The following is a 26,420-nucleotide window of genomic DNA, read 5'->3' as shown; positions in this document are numbered from 1 at the left end:
AGATGCTAAGTTGTCTTTACGTCCTGGCCTCCGGGAGTTTTCAATCCGGAGAACTGTACATGCATGGCCTGGCTCAAGGTACATTCTCTGTGGTGTTTGATAACTTTCTGGATGCCATGGTACGTATCAGTAAGCAATACATAGGATTCCCACAAAATGATGGTGATTGGAGGCGCCTGAAGCGGGAATTCTTTGATATTGCTCAATTGCCCAATGTCTTGGGAGCCATAGATTGTACCCACATTGCACTGCATGCTCCAATTGATGACTTGCCCTTCAGAAATCGCAAACTTTTTCATAGCCTCAACGTGCAGTATGTTTGTGACGCACGGATGAGGATTATGCATGTGTGTGCGAATTTTGCAGGTGCTTGTCATGATGCCCGCATCCTCTCTCTGTCGTCCCTGTGGAGACAGTTTGAGGAAAGACAAATGCCCCCTGGTTATCTCGTTGGTGAGTATTTGTGCAAAACATGTTTAATTAGTTTGACAATTGCCACTGTAGTTTTAAAATGTTAGCGTCATGTTCATCTATAGGATGCAATTTAACCATTTGTTATTTACCGACGCTAATGTTTACTTTTATTTAAATGCAGATATGTAGCATGTCATACCTTAAATGCTCAGAGAATGCAATGTAACCATGTATTTAGCATTTTACAATTTTTTTTTTTTTTGGAGAAATACGCATATGTAGCATGTCTTAGCTGAAATGGGAAGATATTAGCTCATGCAATGTAACCATGTCATTGTCTCTTTCCGCTAATGTGTACTTTTAGTTCAATGCAGATATGTAGCATGTCTTACCTTAAGTGCTCAGATAGAGAATGCAATGTAACCATGTAGTTAGCATTTTACACAAGGTTTGGTTTAGGAGAAATACGCATATGTAGCATGTCTTAGCTGAAATGGGAAGATCTTAGCTCATGCAATTTAACCATGTCATTGTCTCTTTCCGCTAATGTGTACTTTTAGTTCAATGCAGATATGTAGCATGTCTTACCTTAAGTGCTCAGATAGAGAATGCAATGTAACCATGTAGTTAGCATTTTACACAAGGTTTGGTTTAGGAGAAATACGCATATGTAGCATGTCTTAGCTAAAATGGGAAGATCTTAGCTCATGCAATTTAACCATGTCATTGTCTCTTTCCGCTAATGTGTACTTTTAGTTCAATGCAGATATGTAGCATGTCTTACCTTAAGTGCTCAGATAGAGAATGCAATGTAACCATGTAGTTAGCATTTTACACAAGGTTTGGTTTAGGAGAAATATGCATATGTAGCATGTCTTAGCTGAAATGGGAAGATCTTAGCTCATGCAATTTAACCATGTCATTGTCTCTTTCCGCTAATGTGTACTTTTAGTTCAATGCAGATATGTAGCATGTCTTACCTTAAGTGCTCAGATAGAGAATGCAATGTAACCATGTAGTTAGCATTTTACACAAGGTTTGGTTTAGGAGAAATATGCATATGTAGCATGTCTTAGCTGAAATGGGAAGATCTTAGCTCATGCAATTTAACCATGTCATTGTCTCTTTCCGCTAATGTGTACTTTTAGTTCAATGCAGATATGTAGCATGTCTTACCTTAAGTGCTCAGATAGAGAATGCAATGTAACCATGTAGTTAGCATTTTACACAAGGTTTGGTTTAGGAGAAATACGCATATGTAGCATGTCTTAGCTGAAATGGCAAGATACAGAATAATATAGAAATTTTTTTTTGGATGTTTCTGAAAAAACTTTTAATATGGATTATCGTGTACAAAAAATTATTTCTAAAACAATATACTATTTTAATGATTCTGTTTGAATTATGTTCTGTTCATAATTTATAGGTGATTCTGGGTACATGAGCCGGCCTTGGCTCATTACCCCCTTGCGTAGCCCGACTGATGTGTCTGAGGAGCGCTACAATAGGGCTCATAAGAGAACCAGGGCGGTGGTTGAAAGGATGTTCGGGCTCCTGAAGATGAGATTCAGGTGCCTGGACCGTTCTGCAGGAGCACTCCAGTACAACCCAAAGAAGGTGGCTAAGATCGTTGTAGCCTGTAGCGTCCTGCATAATATTGCACAGCGGGCTGGGATGCTGCAGGCCGTCACGGTGGACAGAGACCTCCTCAGAGATGAGGAGGATGATCCTGTTCTAGAGGGGGAATTCCAGGACGAGGGACTCGATGTCAGAGCAGACGTCATCAACCGCCACTTTAGACGGTAAAGAATAGAAGTTAGACTGGAGTATTTTCAATAGATGTGAACTCTAGGGAAATGACAAGTAGAGAATTGTGCAAACATGTTAGTATTGATCAAATGTTAAACATATTTTTCATTTATTAATATAGGTGATGCTCTGGGCATTGGGTCCTGTAGCGAGTCTTTGCCACCTGGTTTTTAAAGAGGACATCAGATGGTAAGTAGAAATGTATGGACTGTTGCTGGCATGAATTGTACACAAATACATCATATGGCATACATTTTCAAAAATAGAATTTAGTTTACACATTACTTAAAATGTACATACTCAGAAAGGGATCCTCTAGAATGACTATGGTTCAATGTCACACATTAGAGGTTTGTTCTGCTCAATATGACTCATCTTCACACTTGATAGAAAATAACACAAGTTGATACACACGCTTAGTAAGCTAGTGACAGAAATTTATTATGAAATGGGGGGTGGGAGAGGGGTACAGAACTGATTCACACACTTGTATGAATTTTATTTAAAATATTTCTTCCATTAGGGAGATGACTTAATCTAAAGACTGAAAGGGAACAATTAGAAGCCTGACAGTGAAGATTGCCCAGACTGACAGTGGGGAAAAAGCCAAGATTGAAATTGAAGTATACCAATGGGATCATGTCTGGCATTATCTTTCAATTCTGCTGACCTTGAAAACCATACAAAGACATGTTCACATGGTAAGTGCAAACTATTTGATAGAATAAGGCTGTGGAGACATCCTATTGGAGACACTTAGATGATTTTCTAATTTGTAGATGGTATTTCCCAGTCCTCTATTTAATGAACTGATGAATAAGACACCTATTGAAGATCAACTGTTTACCCCTGAATTGACTTTCAAAGACCATGCATTGTCTAGGTTGGTGTACCAATGCATGCTAGTGAAGACTGTTGAATATTAGTAGCTTAAATACATTAGTCATATTTAGTTCTAAATTATATATTTAGGGATCACAATCAGACACTTAGATGATTTTACTTTTTTAGATGGTATTTCCCAGTCCTCTATTTAATGAACTGATGAATAAGACACCTATTGAAGATCAACTGTTTACCCCTGAATTGACTTTCAAAGACCATGCATTGTCCAGGTTGGTGTACCAATGCATGCTAGTGAAGACTGTTGAATATTAGTAGCTTACATACATTAGTCATATTTAGTTCTAAATTATATATTTAGGGATCACAATCAGACACTTAGATGATTTTACTTTTTTAGATGGTATTTCCCAGTCCTCTATTTAATGAACTTATGAATAAGACACCTATTGAAGATCAACTGTTTACCCCTGAATTGACTTTCAAAGACCATGCATTGTCCAGGTTGGTGTACCAATGCATGCTAGTGAAGACTGTTGAATATTAGTAGCTTACATACATTAGTCATATTTAGTTCTAAATTATATATTTAGGGATCACAATCAGACACTTAGATGATTTTACTTTTTTAGATGGTATTTCCCAGTCCTCTATTTAATGAACTGATGAATAAGACACCTATTGAAGATCAACTGTTTACACCTGAATTGACTTTCAAAGACCATGCATTATCCAGGTTGGTGCATGCTAGTTAAGAATCACATGAAGAATGTTGATTATTGTTAGCTTACATACATTAGTCATACTTATTTCATCATTAGATATTTAGGGATCACAATCCGAAAAAGGAATACATATTATAGTTGATATAGAGGTATTTGAATGGACATGAAATATTACATTTATGTTCAGCATACATATATTGTCTAAATGTGATATACATTATTATGTATAATTAGAAATTTGGATATTTAAATAGAATTTTGATTCAACAATATAATGGTGTATGTTTTTTTTTTTTTTTTTTTAAATCAATTTAATAATTATCTTTCAAAAATGTTGAACAAAGTTAGAGCATAGACACAAGATGATTTTAAATGTATTTTATGAATATTTGACAACGTGTGTATTAACTTTGTTCCATTTTTTTATTTGTCATTTCAGATTGGCATCTGATGACTTCCAGGAATATTTTTATTTTTTCGATAAACTTTTATTTTTTAATTTTTACATGTTAATAATAAACATTTTATTATTAAATACATTCTTTTGAACAGATTATACTAAATATCAATATAATCTGTCAATAAATAAAAGTTGGACTCCCATGACTGGTAGTTGGCTATTTGACAAGCACATGCATAAGATCAAATAATGCATTAATATTAGAAAATCAACTGATTCCGAGAATATTACATTAAAATATCTTTTATAACATTTATTGGGGAGTGAGATCCTTCGATGCTTTTCTTTTGAAAATGTAGATATTAAATTAATTTTGGATATGTATTCAAAAGTTTTTTATTTTAACTTTTAATAAGGTGAAGTGGTTCAATTACATTAAAGTGACAGTGTTGTTGAATGTAAAATTAATTTTATAAGATCTTGTATCTTCCTTAGGTATCTCAAAACATTATTTTCTAAATTCTTTTAATTTTTACATTTATAAATGGTAGGTCATTTAACTTGATATTTTTCACAAGCTAGTTATTGGATGCCAGGTTAATCTATGTAATTTTCTAGTGGAGTCATTTAACTATACTTAGTAATATTATGTATTTTTAAAAATCTTACCTCTTGGGTTAGACATCAAATATCTATATAGAATTTTAATTCCCCTTTAGTTTATTTTGTCAATGTTAAATCAACATTCCAAATGTTTGGGTCCTTAACCCCTTAATGACCGAGGACGTGCAGGGTACGTCCTCAAAAAAAAGGCAGTTAACGCCTGAGGACGTACCCTGCACGTCCTCGGTGTGGAAAGCAGCTGGAAGCGATCCTGATCGCTTCCAGCTGCTTTCCGGTTATTGCAGTGATGCCTCGATATGGAGGCATCCTGCAATAACCTTACATGGCCATCCGATGCAGAGAGAGCCACTCTGTGGCCCTCTCTGCACCGGACATCGATGGCCGGTATCGTTGGTGGGTGGGAGCCGACTTGGGAGGCGGGTGGGCTGCCATCGGTGTGCTGTTTAAGGTGGAGGGGGCGGGATCGGGGGCGGAGCTGACGGGGGCACGCGTGGGCGCGCGCACGTGCACGGGGGGCGGCGGGCGGGTGCGTGCACGGGGCGGGAGCGGGTGGGAGCCGCTATACTACAGAAATGTTTAAATACACATGTGGGGCAAAAGGACACTAAAATGTAAATCAAATAATAAACAAAGTGATTTTGGAGTGGTGGAGGGTTGGTCTTGGGTGGGGGGAGAAGCTACACTACAGAAAAAGGGATTTTTTCTAAAAAAAACCCAACACTTTTTTCTTAACTGGGTACTGGCAGACAGCTGCCAGTACCCAAGATGGCGCCTATTAAGGCAGAGGGCGAGGGTTAGACAGCTGTTTGGTGGGGATCAGTGAGGTTGGGGGCTAAGGGGGAATCCGACACAGCAGCATATGTAAATATGCTAAAAAAAAAACAAACTAAAAAGCCCAAATATACCTTTAATTTTAGTACTGGCAGAGTTTCTGCCAGTACTTAAGATGGCGGGGACAATTGTGGGGTGGGGGAGGGAAGAGAGCTGTTTGGGAGGGATCAGGGGGTCTGATGTTTCAGGTGGGAGGCTGAGCTCTACACTAAAGCTAAAATTAACCCTGCAAGCTCTCTACAAGCTACCTAATTAACCCCTTCACTGCTGGGCATAATTCACGTGTTGGGCGCAGTGGCATTTTGCGGCCTTCTAATTACCAAAAAGCAACACCAAAGCCATATATGTCTGCTATTTCTGAACAAAGGGGATCCCAGAGAAGCATTTACAACCATTTGTTCCATAATTGCACAAGCTGTTTGTAAATAATTTCAGTGAGAAACCTAAAGTTTGTGAAAAAGGGAACATTTTTTTTTATTTGATCGCATTTGGCGGTGAAATGGTGGCATGAAATATACCAAAATGGGCCTAGATCAATACTTTGAGTTGTCTACTACACTACACTAAAGCTAAAATTAACCCTACAAGCTCCATACAAGCTCCCTAATTAACCCCTGCACTGCTGGGCATAATACACGTGTGGTGCGCAGCGGCATTTTGCGGCCTTCTAATTACCAAAAAGCAATGCCAAAGCCATATATGTCTGCTATTTCTGAACAAAGGGGATCCCAGAGAAGATTTTTCAACCATTTATGCCATAATTGCACAAGCTGTTTGTAAATAATTTCAGTGAGAAACCAAAAGTTTGTGAAAAAATTTGTGAAAAAGTGAACGTTTTTTTGTATTTGATCGCATTTGGCGGTGAAATGGTGGCATGAAATATACCAAAATGGGCCTAGATCAATACTTTGGGATGTCTACTAAAAAAATTATATACATGTCAATTGATATTCAGGGATTCCTGAAAGAAATCAGTGTCCCAATGTAACTAGCGCTAATTTTGAAAAAAAAATGGTTTGGAAATAGCAAAGTGCTACTTATATTTATGGCCCTATAACTTGCAAAAAAAGCAAAGAACAAGTAAACATTGGGTATTTCTAAACTCTGGACAAAATTTAGAAACTTTTTAGCATGGGTGTTTTTTGGTGGTTGTAGATGTGCAACAGATTTTGGGGGTCAAAGTTAGAAAAAGTGTGTTTTTTTCCATTTTTTTCCTCATATTTTATAATTTTTTTATAGTAAATTATAAGATATGATGAAAATAATGGTATCTTTAGAAAGTCCATTTAATGACGAGAAAAACGGTATATAATATGTGGGGGTACAGTAAATGAGTAAGAGGAAAATTACAGCTAAACGTAAACACCGCAGAAATGTAAAAATAGCCTTGGTCCCAAATGGACAGAAAATGGAAAAGTGCTGTGGTCATTAAGGGGTTAAAGGGACATTCACAAAGTATATTGTGTATAGATTTTTAAAAATATCATACAAGAATTTCAACATATTTATAAAGTAATATAGAATTACATTCAGTCTTTAAATATACTTTTCAAAAAATACATCAATGCACATATCTTAGTCAATTACATAAGGCATCTATATGCAAACAACAATCAGCATCAAAATAGCCTATGTAGAGATGTATTTAATCCAAGAATATATATAATTACAATATAATGATTGAATAACAAAACATATTAAGTTGGTCAAATATAAGAATATTATACAAAATGCATACATAACATATAGCTTAATGTCCCTCTAAGCTGAAGGCTCCAAAATACCTCCTTTAATAAATATATTTCAGTCAGTGTGTAAAACAATCTAGAAGTTAATCTAAATTTGCTTTACTCATATGTTATACTAATTTAGCAAAAGGAAGGTGCCTAGGTTTATGATATTTTAAGCATTATTGTGAAATGTTTCTTTAAAGGGACATGAACTAAAAATATACTTAAAGGTAGACAGTTAAAAAATTAATGATTTATACATTCTGAATGAGTATACTATTTTAAGCAACTTTAAAAATTGTCTCATATTATGAATGCTCCTTGTGATGTTGCTATCATTACTTTAAAAATAAGGCATTAAATAGATAATTTATTTGCTTCAGTACTCTGGACAGAACTTGCTTGTTTTTTTTTGGAATAATTGATCCAACAATCGTCAAGGACAACCCAGGTTTTTTTTAAACAATTGTCCGTAATATAAAATATCATTATTGATTTGCAAAGAAACATAACAAGATAACTGTTAACATTTGATAATCGGATTAAATAATAAAGTTGATTAACATTTCATGCTCAATCACCAATGCTAAATTTGTTTGGACAGTGTCCCTTTAAGAGCTTTAAATAGTGTATTTACTTATCTTCCTATCTTGACATACTTTGCTTGAAAAGCATATCGAGATCGGCTCAGTAGATGAAGATTGGTGGATGCACAGAGATGCCTTATGTGATTGGCTCAACCATGTGCATTGAAATTTCTTCTGTTGAGGATATCTAAATACTAAGATAAATTGATTTACATTTTAAAGTCTAAACAATCTTCTATCTCTACAGATCATTTGATACAATTGTTTGTTTGTAATGTATATTTAAAACTAAAGACGCCATTGCACAATAACATATATGAGCACTTCCGAGAAATACAAGCTTGAGGTTTATTTGCTAATAACAAACAAACATGTAGTTTAACATTTATAAACAGATTATCAAATTTACTGACATTCTAACCGGAATTTGAACATTAAGAAATATTGCGTGGGAAACGCATCTTGAAACACCAGATTAGCATCTTTAAACATTAGAGTCTAATGTCACGCAATAGCACACAATCAATGTGCATTATAAATACATTTAATAGAGCAATGTCAATAATTCTCAATAAGTCAACAAATTTATTTAAAGAACAATAAAGACATACAATATTAAATGTGTATTTGTATTAAAGAAACAGACCGTTATTAAACCGAGAAATGTCTACAACATTTAATAATGTGACAGTATTAGATTTTAAAGAGTATTTAATCATTAATATTTAACGGATCACGGATATTAAATCTGCGTCACACATATCCGCATGACAGGCCCATGAGTTACAAATAAGTCTACATGAAAAATTAAGTAACAGCACCACCAAGCGGTATGTGTAAGGAAGTTACTAAGATATGAAACATTAAGGAACGGCCAATCAGAGTTCATCACGCAAACACAACTTGAGTCAGGATGGTCTCACAGACATTCTAACAATATTTCAAACTTTTATCCAATCAGATGTACAGATAACTTGTCCCATGGTGCATCTCATGTTTACTTCACCATATAAAAGTCCATTACACGTTGCCATCTTTGTCAGTTCTCTAATGCCTGCAGGCAGTATATATTATATCCCTACATATATTCTACAACCCAGCAGGCATGTCAGTTCCCAGGTTCACCAAGGAGGAGAGCGCTGCACTGGTCCACGCCGTCAAGGACTTTTATCCCCAGCTGTTTGGGAACAAGAGGAGGTTGACAGATGTGCCTGTTAAGAAGGCCCTCTGGGAGTCTATCACCAATGTGGTTAGATTGGTGTGTGACGTCCAGAGGACCCAGGATCAGATCATGAGGAGATTCGGAGATATGAGGTTGCGTTTATCCAAAAAAGTCAACCTCATAAGGGACTGGGTACAAGCCCGTAAAAGAGGTGGCAAAAGAGAGGCCCCGCGGAAACTGTACCTACTCCCTTATGAGGTGACTTTATGCGAGCTCCTCAATCTCCGGGTCCCCAAAAGATTTCGATCCTCGCCATCCTCGGCCTCCTCTTCTTCCCTCCCAGCTGCGGGATCTGAAAGTCCTGACGCGGGGGACAGGGCAGATGCTTCTCCGTCCGGTGGCCTGGGAGGAGCTGATAGAGAATCTGAACCAGGTAACTATCCAACTTCATATAATATCTTAATATTTGTTATTTTTATCCAAATATGTGTATATAGTCAGATACTAAACCTATACAGATCTCACAACATACACTACATATGATGTTTAGATATCTGATTTTAGATTTGTGACACATGAAATAGGAATGATGTTTCTTGCGCTCTACAGAATATGCGTCACAGAGCGGAAATGTAATTTCTCATCCACGTTAACATGGCTTTGCTGTAAGTGGCATTGCTTTATACATGTTGTTCAAATGATGGATGCGTAATTCCACTTGGAATCATTGCGCAATGATCGCGAAAATGTAATTTCTCATCCACGTTAACATGGCTTTGCTGTAAGTGGCATTGCTTTATACATGTTGTTCAAATGACGGATGCGTAATTCCGCTTGGAATCATTGCGCAATGATCGCGAAAATGTAATTTCTCATCCACGTTAACATGGCTTTGCTGTAAGTGGCATTGCTTTATACATGTTGTTCAAATGACGGATGCGTAATTCCGCTTGGAATCATTGCGCAATGATCGCGAAAATGGAATTTCTCATCCACGTTAACATGGCTTTGCTGTAAGTGGCATTGCTTTACACATGTTGGTCAAAATTAAATGTGAATTCATATATTAGTGAAGAATACAGTATTCTTATTTTCAATATTATAGCTAATAAAAAACGAAGAATACAAATAAATTATAACATATGGCCATCAATTGATGATTATGAAATAACAACCAAAAATTATTAAAGATACAGTAAACAACACAACTGATTGAAAATAAGAGTCCAGGATATATTTATCATTAATTTAATTGAGGAAACAATTAACTCATGGGACTACCAAAGGATTAATATTTTTAAATTGATTTGTTAATAATGTAAAGTTTTTAAACATGGCATGATTAGTATTAATGATATGCAATCCTCATTTAATATATTACAGATATGGATGTGGCTGCTGGATCCTCAAGCCAGGGCTTGTCACAGTATGGTATGTCTCTTTTTAATTGACATTTGTCTTAGAAACATGGACAGAACATTACATACTAAATCCACATTGTTCAATATTTATATGTAATGTCCCTTTAATAGATGTAAATTTAAATAATTCTTCGGATATACTTAAATAACATATTAGATTTGAATTGCATGTTCAATACCATTCATTACATCAACATATGGAGTAGAGAATTCATTAACAACAACATTGTCGAATCAATTTAATTTTAGATTAAAGGGATACTGAGCTACAATTATTTATGTTGTCATTCAGATACAGTATGCAATATTAATAAACATAAAAATATAATACTATCATCATATGTGACATATTCTATTGCTAAATGTATTTTAAAATCAAGAATGTACGTTTAGCTGCATCTAAATTTTGGTTGACCAACCTGGGTTTTTATTGATGATTGGTGGATACCTTCAACAAACAATATTTATTGAATCCAATATTGCTTATCTGCCTTTAAGATTAAAATGTAGCAACATTCTAATTATAATAGGAGTCAATGTTAAATCATTTTGAACAGTTTGAACATAGAAATCAATGATTTAAATTAATCATGTCAGTGTCCCTTTAAGACAAAATAGATTCATTCATCTTTACATTCTTTGGATTAAACAATATTGATATATAATTCACATATTCACTGTTGGAGTTACTTTATAGATATCTGCATACTCTAACAGCACCATGATTACATATTTGTAATAATCAATTTTGTTTTGTATTGTGATAAATATGTGTTGTGTCCTAAACAAGATTACTGTACATTGCACAAATGGCTCAATGTGACACATGTGTTTGTTTAGATTTGTCAACAGATGCTCTTCAAAATGTGGTTTGTGTGTATTATTTTAACCTCTTAAGGACATATGACGGAATTATTCCGTCATAAAACAATTGAGCAAACTGAAAGCTGTGTCCTTAAAGGGTTAAGAACATTGATCAATGGGTATATTTAGATATGCAATAGCATCGTATGAGATGATTTTGATGTCTAATATAGTCTGACATTAAACATATGTTCAATACAGAATTTTTAACAGAATCCCCTTGATTCAATCAAGCATTTTCTGGTGTAATGACTGCTCTATTCTTCACATTTTAAAGTTGATTAATGGTAAAATTCGAGACAGATGTGATTTAGTGATATCCCAAATGTGTTTCATAATATATATCTATATCATTCATAGAGAGAGTTGGTGTGGTGAGCCCACAGGAATCCAGCAGTGACATAGAGCCGCCTTTGCGGTCTCCTGGTAAGTCCATTGACTCATTTATATGTAATTGAAGGTGTATTGGTAATCAATATTATGAGCATGATTCTGATGAAGCATAACATTTGAAAAAAAAAAAAAATTTCTCTTCTGATTATATATTAATTTTCTTTTAATATTGATCGATTAATAATTTCAACTTTATTAGTCTCCACATTTGTTATTCAGAAGATGTATAACATATGTTTGTTTCCGTGTTCTTTTTTGACAACAGTCATCAAGTGATACACACATGAGAAATCTTAAATGTTCTATGTACTATGCTTTTATGATTTTTACATTAATCCAAACAATACATCGAAAATATGAATCATTGAGAATAACAAATATAATGTAATTTGTATGCTCCATCAAAATGATGTAAATCATAACTTTGGGTGTGTATATCTTAAATGCAACATTGATGTGTGTCTTTGACCAACAGTAACATATGTTATAATATCTGTTGTTAACGTGTACACAACATGTTATGTTTTACAGAGATTGATTTAACATATGTGACGGAGGAGGAAGAGGCTGCCTTGGAGTCTAATGGTATGTGAAATATATCTATCATGTTTCCAACATGTTTGTTTATTTGAAATAATTTAATTGAAGACATTCAAAGTCTACAGCTTTTGCACTTTAAAAAGGAATATTATTTGTCTGTTCAAATACACTACTGCCCCCTTTCTATATCAGGCAGCATGAAAAATTTAGAATAGAAAATATTTAAAATTCATGACATCATTATGTCACATGCATATTCCAGGCCAAAACACAATAATAATGTTATAATTGTACAGACAGTCATTGATATTCATCTGAGTGCCTATATACATACCATATCCTCATTTCAGAATTGTTTACAAATTCAAACACACTTCGAAGTATATTGAAAACATAATCAATTTGAAATGCGTTGATTTGATGTCAGGATGTATGAGATGTTAATATATTTTTTTACAATTTTCAGATGGATCCACCACTTCTGGTCATCTGGTTTCCGCCCCTGCCCAGTCCCCTGCACAGTCACAGACCCCTCCCCATGCACAGACCCCTGACCATGCCCAGACCCCTGCACAGACCCAGACCCCTGCCCATGACCAGACTCCTGCCGGCCCTTCCCATTTTTCATTTCCTGTCCCTCCCAAAAAACGCCCCTACACCCCCCTTCGCCGCTCTCCCCGTATTATGGCCCGTACAGCTGCCCAGACCCAAACTCCCCACTCCCCAGCTGTACGGCCTACCCCGGAGCGGCAGCTCACCCCTCCCCAAGCCATTACCATCCCTCCCCAAGCCACTCCCATCCCTCCCCAAGCCAATCCCATCCCTCCCCCCTGTCTCAACCTTCATTGTCCTGGGTGTCGGATTGTCCTTCCCAGGCACAGCTGTAAGTATCATTCAAAATACACGTTATAAGATACTTAAAGGTACAGTGAAGTTAAATTTTTTCAATTGTGATTCCAATCCAGCATGCAATGTTAATCAAATTTATAATTTACTACTCTTATGAATTATTCTTCATTCTCTTGATATCTTTATTGAAACAAAGAAATGCCTATAATTAGTTTAAACAATAAAACAATTCTGGCCATCATTTCTTTATTGTTGGATGAATGTATCCATCAACCAGCAGGGACAAACAAAGTTGATAAACAAATATTGGTTTCCCTAAAAAGCAACATTCTTGCATTCAAAATCTAGCTATAGAATTCAAACATTTAATGAATATGTGTAAGTTTTAAAGATTTGTAATGTCATGCTCTATCTGAATCAGTCCATTAAATATTTAGGTTCAGTGTCCCTTTAATTGGATATCACTACATATACCAATCACCACTACTTGGATCCAACAATTAATGTACAAATGTTGATACATTATCTCTTGTCTAACCCAGTGGGAATGTAATTTCTTCAGGTTGCTATGTTTACACAGCTTGTCCTCAATGCCAAAATGTTTAAGGATAGGTGTGCCTACCACAGTATAATTGAAATTTTTAAATTGCTAATGTAAGTACAATGTAAATCCTTTAACAAGATTTGATACACTCAAGCTGTATAAGTGGATCATCTAAAACCAATTAAAGGGGACAACATGTTTGAGTAAAATGTCCCTTTAATGATTTCTGTCTGTCTGAATAACCTAATTCATGTGTAAAGAATAAATGTAAACTAATTGATGTAAAGAATTATTTGTCTTTATGATGACAATGTATGTTGTAAAATTTTTTCGTCTGTTGTGTAATTATCCTTAATATTTAATGTATTCTTTATTTTAGGCTGTGACTCAGCATGGCTCATGCTAGAAGGTATAGCAAGAGTAGAGCAGGCCGTGTTGAGGAACGCAGCTGTCCTGAGAGGGATGAACGACACCATGCAGGCCCAGCTCCGGGTTCAGGACTTGACTCTGCGTGCAATTATGAGATTAAGTTCAAGGCCTGAATCTGGAGCTGGACATGCACAGGACGATGAAGAGGATGACCAGTAAGTGGAGGATCTGGAGATGCTCCATGGTGGCAGATAAGAATCCTCCGTCCACATGTTGATTTTGTTGTTTTATTGTTGCCATTTGGCCTTTTTAAAAGTTTATTGTTGTGCCTGTTGCACTCTTTTACCTTGTCATATGTCTCCAATGGGGCTATGGTGGCCCTTGGCAACTCTCTTCATGGACTGTGATGCACTGTGTTACCTTGTCATATGTCTCCAATGGGGCTATGGTGGCCCTTGGCAACTCTATTCATGGACTGTGATGCACTCTGTTACCTTGTCATATGGCTCAAATGGGGCTATGCTGGCCCTTGGCAACTCTCTTCATGGACTGTGATGCACTGTGTTACCTTGTCATATGGCTCAAATGGGGCTATGCTGGCCCTTGGCAACTCTCTTCATGGACTGTGATGCACTGTGTTACCTTGTCATATGGCTCAAATGGGGCTATGCTGGCCCTTGGCAACTCTCTTCATGGACTGTGATGCACTGTGTTACCTTGTCATATGTCTCCAATGGGGCTATGCTGGCCCTTGGCAACTCTCTTCATGGACTGTGATGCACTGTGTTACCTTGTCATATGTCTCCAATGGGGCTATGCTGTCCCTTGGCAACTCTCTTCATGGACTGTGATGCACTGTGTTACCTTGTCATATGTCTCCAATGGGGCTATGCTGGCCCTTGGCAACTCTCTTCATGGACTGTGATGCACTGTGTTACCTTGTCATATGTCTCCAATGGGGCTATGCTGGCCCTTGGCAACTCTCTTCATGGACTGTGATGCACTGTGTTACCTTGTCATATGTCTCCAATGGGGCTATGCTGGCCCTTGGCAACTCTCTTCATGGACTGTGATGCACTGTGTTACCTTGTCATATGTCTCCAATGGGGCTATGCTGGCCCTTGGCAACTCTCTTCATGGACTGTGATGCACTGTGTTACCTTGTCATATGTCTCCAATGGGGCTATGCTGGCCCTTGGCAACTCTCTTCATGGACTGTGATGCACTGTGTTACCTTGTCATATGTCTCCAATGGGGCTATGCTGGCCCTTGGCAACTCTCTTCATGGACTGTGATGCACTGTGTTACCTTGTCATATGGCTCATATATTCCTTATTTTTACAAGATTATTTATAAACGTTGTGTATGTTTTCTTACATACTAATAAAATACATTTTATTGCACGAATCTTTGTCCTGATTCTTCATGTTATTTTTGAAAGCTCTAATTTATGTTGTTGATCCTTAAAGGGACCTACCAAAAATATTTTTAATAATAAAATCATATATGTAAGACAATTGTAAATGACTTTAAGATTAACATCTCCAATGTAATCTTATTATTTGTCTTTATATATTTTTCTCTTAGCTTTATCATTGCCTGATTATGATTAGCATAGTAATTGTTTTATATATGTATATATAGATTGTTATTTGTGTATATATGTATATTTCAATGTTCAGATCCATGTGTGTATTTAGAAACTCTGCATGAATTGATGCACCTTTACCAAATGATCTGAGTATTGATACAATGATATAATCCCTGTAAAGCGTTCATTTTATTGAAATAGTATTGTCTATGTGTATGCTCTTTTTAAAAACAAAATCATGTCCCTTTAAGTGATGGTGAGCACAACTGTTAATGAATGTATTTCCATTTCTAAAGCGTTTTTGTCCTTTTTACATGAACAAGGACATATAATCTTATTAATAAACAATCTTATTGTAATGTTGACAGCACATGTATTTCATTTTCAATTCTATATTATTGTAAAAGTGTAACCAAATAAATCTCTGTGTGTAATGCAAATAATTTAGATGATGAATATTTGTTAACAAATATGTTAACAAAATACTTCTCCTCCCATATATGGTTATAGGTAGGCTGACAATAATTAAACTTGAATAAATGACACGTTTAATCAATCCATGTATAACTATTGTTATTCCACAACAATCCAAACATATCTTAAAACATCAATGGCATATGTATTTCTCATGTGTATCTTTTAAATGTTAAAGATATACACCATAGCTATAGTTCAAGGGACAGTCAAGTCCGAAAAGATGATTCATGATTTGGTGACATTCCTAGATAGCAATCTAGACACATACTAGTTCCTAAAATATAAATACGTTTCTTAGTGATATGCCAAGATGTCACTGAGTCCTTGTATTGGCTGCGGTTTTTCAGCGATGTCGGATGCGCCATGTTGCTTAAGACGTCACCTGCCAGGCTGTCCAATGATTCCTTGTATTGACTGACGTTCTTACGTGATCAAGAATGTGCCTTTTATTGGATTGCGTTTTGACGCGATCAAGGATGCGCCTTTTTTTTTGGGCGTTCTTACGTGATCAATAATGTGCCTTTCATTGGATGGCGTTCTTACGTGATCAAGGAAGCGCCATGTTAAGACGTCACATGCAAAGGTAAAAAAACGTCTGATTGGATTACGTAGTCCCGCAATATTTGTGCACGTTAAAAACGTTTGTGACTGCAGCCAATTTTAAAAACCTTGCGAATATGTATTATTTGCATCATGTTACATTGTTGACCCGTAGCTGATAAAGACCAACACATTCTCTTTTGCTGGATGTCTGGTTGAATAAACGAACGAAAGCAAAATGTTTTCATGCATATGATATTTCGAGGCAAGTGCAAATCTCTATAGTCCATGTTTAATATGTTTGTCAACAATGTTCCTTTTTCTGAAAAATTACTGTTGTGTTTAATGTTGAACATATCTAATTAATAAATATGCGCTATTGTGTTTGAATAAAGTAATCAATATGCATTTATATTTATCATATGCTAAATATATGATGCCGACTTCTTCTAAATGTAATTTCGTTGTATATTTTATTAAAGGTTCATTAGACACTCACATTATAAATCAAAAGCTTTGATTTTGTCTCTAGTTAGATAGTCCATTGTTTAACCAATACGTTTATTTTTTCTTCTGTTCTACGAAAATGTAAGTAATTTTCTGACTCCTCGCAAAGCCTCTGAGTTTCATGTGAGTACCATCTCCAGCTTTCTCCTGTTTGTGTAAAGGGTCTTTTCATATGTTAATGATGGGGTATTGTCTTGTTTTACGTTTGTAATGGGGGTTCATCTATATTTTCAATATAGCTAACCGTATTTTATTTGAAAGTGTTTGAAGCTTTGTAATATTGATATCAGTATATGTTAATCTTGTTGTTTGTAGTAGTGTCTATTACATACAGTTCTGTTAAAAATATAGTATACTGTCCCTTGAATGCAAATGTTGTTTTTTGTATCATGTATGAGTTCCACATTGTTTAATCTTCAAATATATTATTGTTAGCATATTTTCACACCCCCACTCCTAAAAGGACTTTAAACCATATTCATTGTTCAAACAAATGTCTTTACAATAAAATATTAACACAATAATGTCTCTTTAAGAAAATAGACTTTATTTAACACGTCAATATAAATGTGATTTCAATATTTATTTTTCACAAAGTACATGTAGATATACCAACAAGCTTCAAATATGTGTTAGCATATGTAATTTTGTTAAAGGGACAGTTTCGAAAACAAATAATGTTTTTCATTATTCTAAAAGTCAATTATGTAATATCAATGATATCAAATGTTTCTCAACAATTGATCATTTGTCTGGGTTTATTTAAATTTGCTAGCTAAACCTATGAGGTTCGTGTGCTCATTTCTTCGAGCTTGAAGAGTGCTTGTAATCATTATACAATTTGACCACTAGAGAGCATTTGGATAGCATTTGTATATGTAAAACCTTGTGCTCATACAGCATATTATTGACCATGTATTGATCATTGATATCTAAAATGTTGTTATGTCTGAACAACAAATAAGTGGTCATTTTTCATAGTCATAGATACAAGGGTAAGCACATAAGTCACACGTATTTCTCCATGTTTTGTTGTTTCCAACTTGATAATGTGTAATACAGTGTTTTCACACACTTATAACCCACACTCTGCAAACAATCTGCCTCCATGGACCCGGTCCCATAGAAGTCGATTATATACAGAGTGTGGTCCACAAGTGTATGAAAACCACATCATCACATACCTATCCATTACACATTAAATTAAAAAAACCAGTAAAGATGAAAACAAATACTTACTTCCTCTTCCTTCCCCTCTTCCCACGGGGCTGAGGCTCTGGGAGAGGCAACTGCCGACTCCCAAGAGTTCTCCTTGGAGCTGTTGTGGGAAGAGTGGAAGGAAGAGTACTGGGACGACCAAGGTGAGGAGGAGAAGATGGCTGAGGAGGAGAAGATGGCTGAGGAGGAGTAGATGGCCCGGCAGGAGGAGATGGGCCGGCAGGAGGAGATGGCCCAGCAGCAAGAGGCCCAGCAGCAAGAGGCGGACCAGGAGGTAGACCAGCATGCGCCTCCCGGAAAAAAGTGAACATTTCTTGGTGAAGCTGAAATATTCTGTTTTGTCCTTCTTCGATTCGATTGAGTATGGTGATGATTTGGTTTTGTCCTTGAATAATTTGATTTTGGCCATCAAGTATTCTATTGCGTCCTTCGATATTTTCTATCCGGGAGGTACGCATCTGGTCTATGTAGTCCAGTAGAACCCGCACCTCCGCTATTTCCTCTTGTTGTACTTGTTGTTGTACCCGTGCACGGCGGGGTGCCCGTGCACGGCGGTGTGCGGGTCCTTGAGGGGCCTCGGGTTCCGCGGGATCCTCCTGTGCTTCCGGGGCCTCTTCATCATCTCCCGTGCGCTCTTCGTCACGGGGGGCCTCTTCCCTCCGAAGTGGAAATTCCTCCCCACCACTCTCATCCCGGGGAGATGCATGAGGCTGTGTTTCCTGTGCTGCCTCCTCCCCAGACTCTGTATATTAAAAAAAAATAAAAAAAGAAAAATGTATATATTAGCATATTTGAAAATCAAGCTTTAAATGACTTAGCTTACGATACAATTACAAATGCAGAATCATTAATCCACTTAGAAATCTAACAAACAATCAATACAATTTCAGCTTTTTCATAAACCGTGTTTGTGATATCTGGTCAATGTGAATGTTTTAGCGTTTGTTTTCAGTCTGTTTAAATGCACACCTAACCTATAGCCTAGATACTGATGTAACCGCAAAGTAATTGAATGCGTGTAAACAACGTTATAGCATTAATCGGATCCTTAACACATGAAACACAATGTTTTATCTTTCATGATTTAGAAGCAACTTTCGAATGTACTTTTCTTATCTAATTATCTTAATTCTCTGGATATTCTTTGCTGAAAAGCATATCTAAATATGCTTATAAGATGCTGATTGTTAGCTGAATATAGCTGCCTCCTGTGATTGTTTCACCGTGTGCATGGCTATTTCTTCCTTAAAATATATCTCAAGAAGGATTCAAATGAGGTAATTTAAGTACATTTGAATGTTTTGTCAAATTGTATTCGCTACCTCAATCATGAAAGTAAATGTTTGCGTATAGTGTCCATTGAAATACATTCGTATGTGAAATTATTGTTCAATGAGCTTACCGTCAGATGAGAGTGGCAGGTTCCCGGTATCAATTCCTCCGATACCGACTACTTCCACCTCGGAGATGCTGGGCCGCAACATTTCCTCCCATCGGCAGTACTCGATTTCAAGGGCAGGTCCGCCACCGGTTCCTGCGGCATGTCGTGCCTCCAGACCTAACTTTTTTTTGAGTTCCAGTTTACAGTCCCGGTAGCAATGTTTGATTGAATCCATATCTCGGTTCCGGCCACCCACTGCATTGACTGCATTCCTGATCTCATTCCAGAGCCTCCTCTTGTCAGTCGGGGTTGTCTTTTGGTGCTGCAGCCTCCTATGCCTGGCCATATAGGCCTCTACGAGGGCCTCCTTCTCCTCCATCGAAAACCTCGCCTCCCTAGTCGCCTTGGCCTTCCCCTGTGATGATGCCCTCTGTTTCCCGGACTGTGAAGCCCTACTCTGACCGCCACTGGGCCCAGCCACTTGGTCATCTTGAACCATGTGGCTGGGTCCACCCACCGCTTCCACCCCCGCTTCCTGCCCCCCTTCCTGCTCCCCTTCCTGCCCTGTTCCTCTCCCCCTCCCTCTCCTCCCCCCTCTACCTGTCCCCTGCCTGGCCTCCATCTGTTCCCTAAACTAAACCCCAAATAATCAAACAAAAAGTGAGTGTGATGAAATGAAAGGGGATCAAAATAAAGAAGTAAAAAGACAAAAAAGGTGCTTAAAGTGTGAGAGGGATGTAAAAAAACAAAGAGGGTAAGGAGTATTTAAATAAACCAAAAGAAGAATAAGACTAAAAGGAGGATATGTAAACTAAATGTAACTAGGGGATGGGTATGGGATGGGTATGGGGTATGGGATAAGAGTAAATGGGATGAAAGGGAATGGGACTACAAGGAATGGGGTATGGAGTGTAGTATGAGGGGGTAGGGGGTATGGAGTGTATGTAGTGTTATTGATAAGTGTATGTATGTATTGAATGTGTTTGCGTGTAAATGTGTTAAGTGTACAGAAAAATCACTCGCTCGCTAACTCACACTACTACTAATTCTCACTAACAAACACTCCCACTAACTCTCACTAACTACCAGTAACTTACGCTCCCACTAACAACTCTCACTAATAACTCCCACTAACTCACTCACGCTCCCACTAACAGACTCTCTCCCACTCCCACTAACTCCCACTAACTCACTCACGCTCCCACTAGCTCACTCACGCTCCCACTAACAGACTCTCTCCCACTCCCACTAACTCCCACTAACTCACTCACGATAACACTAACAACTGACTCTCTCACGCTAACACTAACTCACTCTCAAAAATTCTCAAACTCTCTAATATTAAACCTCCAATCTCCAAAGACCCAACAGCAACACAGTCAAAGAAGCCCTGCTTGTGTGGTGCTTATATACCCTGTGTAAATGTTTAATGATGTACCAATTTCCGTTGTAAATAGTGTTCAGGTGTGCTTTATTAGCAATTAATATTATTGCAATGTGTATTAAGTGTGTGAATTTGCGCATGCTCATTTTGAGTTGGTATTTGTGGAATGTGTAGAATGCGATGATGTCATAGTGGTCGTTTTCTCTAACATTGTCCAATAGTATTCTTTTTAAATGTGAATTTGCGATGGTGTGTTCTTAGTGAAGTGTTGTATATGTATGTTTGTCATAATATATAGTGATATTGAATGCGATTTTTTTTCTAGTGTATGTATATCTTTTTTAATCCTTGTTGTTATTTTGTGATTTTCCGCATCTTAAAGTATATGCGTATTCCCCGTATTAAATTTTATTACAAATCCCCCCGCTTGTGAATGTGTAATGCTTGTGTGCTTTGTTGATTGATTGTTGTTGTGACATTTGGGGCGTGTTATTGTTGTGCATGATGTGGTATTCGTCATTTGACCGAGCTGTGTGTATTCTCGCGAGATCGAGTGTTAGGTGAAAAAAGCTATTTTTTGCCTTTCCCATTGATCTCTATGGGAGACTGTCTAACGCGGGCAGGATTACGCGTGTGACATACACGCGTTAAGAGCATCGTTAGATGGTCTTATTTGAACTCTAAATACCAGAGTTAAACAATGCCGTGCGTTAGACATAAAACACGCGTGGCGTTAGCAACCCATCTACCGCAGAACTCTAAATCTAGCCGATAGATTTTGCATTGGGTCTTTTACCGTTCTGTAATAAGCTCAAAGGCCTTGATATTCTACAGTTAATGTGGTTAGGTGCTATGTATCAACAACGTTGCATTCCAAATATGTTAGTTAAAGAAACTAACAGAAAAAGATACTAAGTAAGCACCCAAATGACCCTAAATTATCTGGAGTTGAAAAAAGATTCACACAAATTAAAACATTAATCTTTATTAGAAATATTAAAATATGGGTTAATTAAAACTAAAATGCTGGTATTCCCAGTACAAAGACTGGATATTGGAAACTCGAACTAATTTATGTTACTATCTGGTGACTAATAAAGAAACCAACGGCTAGAATAGTCAGTGATTACTAGTAAAAATTGAGATCAAGGCCATTGAGCTTATTACAGAACGGTAAAAGACCCAATGCAAAATCTATGAGTGGTGCCATCAACTCTATCTGAATTTCAGCAGTCTTTGTACCTGTGACAGACCCTTCTGTCAGGACTGAAGGAGTTAACTGTGTTTAGCTTTAAGAAGCTAATTTCTAAAGACAAGTTGCTGGCTCCAGCTATAATCTAGTTAGTGATAAGCTTTCCATTGTTTGATCACCCTCAGAGAGAAGACGCCTAGTGATAAGAAGAGCCAAGAGTGTCTTGTGTTTAAAGTGTTAAGTAATATAATTCTATTGTATCATGTCCCAGGGCGGGTTCTCCTTTTATCTAATGTACAACATTCTTTCAACCCCATCTGGGGGGGGGGGGGTCAGAGCTGCATAAATACTAGGCATGGCCTTTTAATAAAGACATTCTGTTTTAAACCTGAAAACTGGCTGGGTTGTGAATTGCTGATTCCCTATGCAGGACATTGTTCATCTGGTATTAAACCTTGGTACACTGTTGGTACTGTAACAATTGGTGGCAAGCGACGGAATGAACCTTATCGCCCAGAAGAGCAACTACACAAGCCAGTAACCTCAGGAAGAGGGGGATTATTACAATACTGACTAAGATGGAAGGAACCAATGGGCCCAGCATATCAGACAGAACCCCTGAAGAAGCAAGCTTTGATCGGGCGGTTAAAATAAGACTGGCACATTATGGCCCCAACCCATCTGCGGAAATTATCGACCGGGTCATAGCAGCTGTGGAGGCCAACCTACTTCGCCAAAGCGGAGCTGTAGCAGCCCAAGTCACAGCAACCCGAGTGGAAAAGGGAAAAGTAAATTTTGCAGCTTTTAAAAACTTCCTGGAAACAGAAGGAGAGATTGATGGGTACCTTGCGGATTTTTGAGAGGCAATGTGCACTACACAAGGTACCCACAGAGGACTGGGTCACGATATTATCCGGAAAATTATCCGGCCGGGCCAGTGAGGCTTTTCGGGCCATTCCAGATGAGGAAGTCGGGGATTATAATACTGTAAAAGAGGCTCTGCTCTCCAGGTATGCGGTTACACCGGAGGCATACCGGAGGCGGTTCAGAGACACTGTTAAATTAGCTGGAGATTCCTACCTTGAGTGGGCATGTAAGGTGCACCGCACAGCAGCTCACTGGATAGCAGGGTGCCAAGCCGTATCTGGGGAAGAGGTGCTGCAGCTATTCCTGTTGGAACATTGCTTCGACAAGTTACCCGCAGGAGTTCGAGAGTGGGTTCGGGACCGTAAACCCTCCACCCTGCATGAAGCGGCTCGCTTGGCAGATGAGTATACGGATGCCCGCAAACTGGACACTGCTACCACTAAGCCCCCTGCTAGAGTGGAGTACAGACCCCCAGTCACCCCAGCAGCTGCCAGTTACCAAACCCTGGCGCACCGCTATACCACACGGCCTCTGGCCACGAACTACCCTCAGAGAGCCCGATTCAATTCACGGGGCTACTCACAGCCTATTCGGTGCTTTGGATGTAAGCAACTTGGGCACAAAAGACCAGAGTGTCCCCTAAATGCAGCGAACCAAGCACAGTCCTGGAGAAGACCCGCCGGCGGAATCCCACGTAACCCTCAGCCTGCGGCCCGCTACGTAGAGGCGCAAGAATGCTGGGGCATCCTACATGAGGCAGACCTTGTGCAAGCTGCCCACCGGAATAACCGGCAACTGGTTAAAGTGAATGGGAAGGAGGTCAGTGGTCTACGGGATACTGGTGCTACCACGACCTTGCTTCAAAAGAACTTGGTGTCTGAGAAACAGCACACTGGAGACACTGTGACTGTGAGGGTAGCAGGGGGCGCTGTGTTCCGCCTACCTGTTGCCAGGGTACATTTGGATTGGGGAGTGGGCGCTAGACCTGTGAATGTGGGGGTCATGAAGGATTTACCCGCTGATGTTCTCCTTGGAAATAACTTGGCCCCCCTTGTTTCTGCCTATGCTCCCATGGGTCCCGCTGATGTTAACCCTGTGACTAACCGTGCTCAGATCCGTGCAGCAGAGACTGACCCCCCTGCTGCTAAGCCCCAGGACGCTGAGCTCAGTAAATCTCTATCCGCCATTGATACGTGGAAGTCCCGTTATAATGCGCTGATGAAGGAGAAGAGTCAAGTAGAGGATGAAATGGTCACGTTAAATAATCGTGTAACAGTGCTAGCGGGAGAGAAGAGGAGTGCAGAGGAAAAAGCCCGTTTAGAACAGGAATCTCTGCTAGACAAGCTGCACCAACAGACTGCAGAACACACCAGCTTGAGAGTGGAACATGAAACATTAAAGACAAACTTAGTGACACTGGAGGAGAAGCTGACGCTGGCTCATAGTGAGGTGCAGCAACTCAAGGGCACCCTATGTCAGTATGAAGGGATTGTGGATACCTATAAAGAGCAGGTACAAAAACCACGTAAAGAAGCTGATGATATTTTGAAGGACTGTTTAGCCCTAGTCGGGGCACTGAAGAGGTTGAACCCTTATTTATACAGACAGGGATTCTCTCTCATAACGGGAATACAGATGGATTGTCCCGGCAAAACTGACATGCCTACCACCTCCTAGTCCGGTCATCCCCAGGTTGACCCGCCAAAGGGTCAAGCCGGGTCTGCCGGAGTGTTCCACAAGGGGGGAGCTATGTGACAGACCCTTCTGTCAGGACTGAAGGAGTTAACTGTGTTTAGCTTTAAGAAGCTAATTTCTAAAGACAAGTTGCTGGCTCCAGCTATAATCTAGTTAGTGATAAGCTTTCCATTGTTTGATCACCCTCAGAGAGAAGACGCCTAGTGATAAGAAGAGCCAAGAGTGTCTTGTGTTTAAAGTGTTAAGTAATATAATTCTATTGTATCATGTCCCAGGGCGGGTTCTCCTTTTATCTAATGTACAACATTCTTTCAACCCCATCTGGGGGGGGGGGGGGTCAGAGCTGCATAAATACTAGGCATGGCCTTTTAATAAAGACATTCTGTTTTAAACCTGAAAACTGGCTGGGTTGTGAATTGCTGATTCCCTATGCAGGACATTGTTCATCTGGTATTAAACCTTGGTACACTGTTGGTACTGTAACAGTACCTAGCAATAGGTTTCTTTGATAGAGCACACTCACAAATACTATTTTTTAAGATGGCCAACACATATGAAATAGATAGGCAAAATAGACAACAAAAAAGGCTAACTGATCTCAATGAGGTCTTTAATGTTTCCAGCACAGGAGAATGTGGAAATTTAAATAATCAAATGGAATACACCCTAAGGGATCTACACAAAACATACTATAAGCAAGATCGAATATGGTGGAATAAACATTTCTTTGAAAAATATCTTGAAAGAAAGCTAATCCCAAGATGTTTAAGAATCCAGCTATTCCCAGCTTTCCAATTCAAAAATCCAGACCTCAGTGTTGAATGGGAGGAGGCACTCTCTGAATGCTCGAATAAATTAATGAGGATACTCATTAAACATGATACCTCAGAATATGATACACTTGAAGCAGAAATCAAAGAACTTAATGACAAACTCAAATACTATGAGACTCTGAGTGAGTTTGATGTTAGATATAAAAAATATCAAAGCGAATTAGATAAATATGAAGCAGAAATTAAACTAACTAAACAAACCAAACTCAACAGAGATATTACTGATTTCAAAAATAAAAGAGTGTACAAATGGGGGAGAAAATTCAATAAAGATGTCCCCAAAAAAGGACACACCTCATCTACCTAGGACACATGTAATTAACAACGAAGCTTCAGAGGTAGATACCAGTGAATCAGAATCTACAGATAATGAATCTACAACACCCTCTACTTCAACACAAATGAGCACAAGACAAGACATGCGAAAAAGGAAAGATTTTTTAGAGGATGGCCCAAATTCCCAAGGAGAACCACCAGGAGAGGAGGTAGGGGCAAAACCAAAGATAAAAAGAAACAAAGACAAACAGGACAACAAGAGGTGGAAACCATACAAGAGATCAACCAGCCCCTTCTCTCAAATAAGGATGACCTAATGCAAATCGTGAATCTATCTACCAAGATTCTTGACAC

Source organism: Bombina bombina, chromosome 8 (assembly GCF_027579735.1).
Source record: "Bombina bombina isolate aBomBom1 chromosome 8, aBomBom1.pri, whole genome shotgun sequence".
In the NCBI taxonomy this organism is placed as follows: domain Eukaryota; kingdom Metazoa; phylum Chordata; class Amphibia; order Anura; family Bombinatoridae; genus Bombina; species Bombina bombina.
This window is presented reverse-complemented; position numbering follows the sequence as displayed.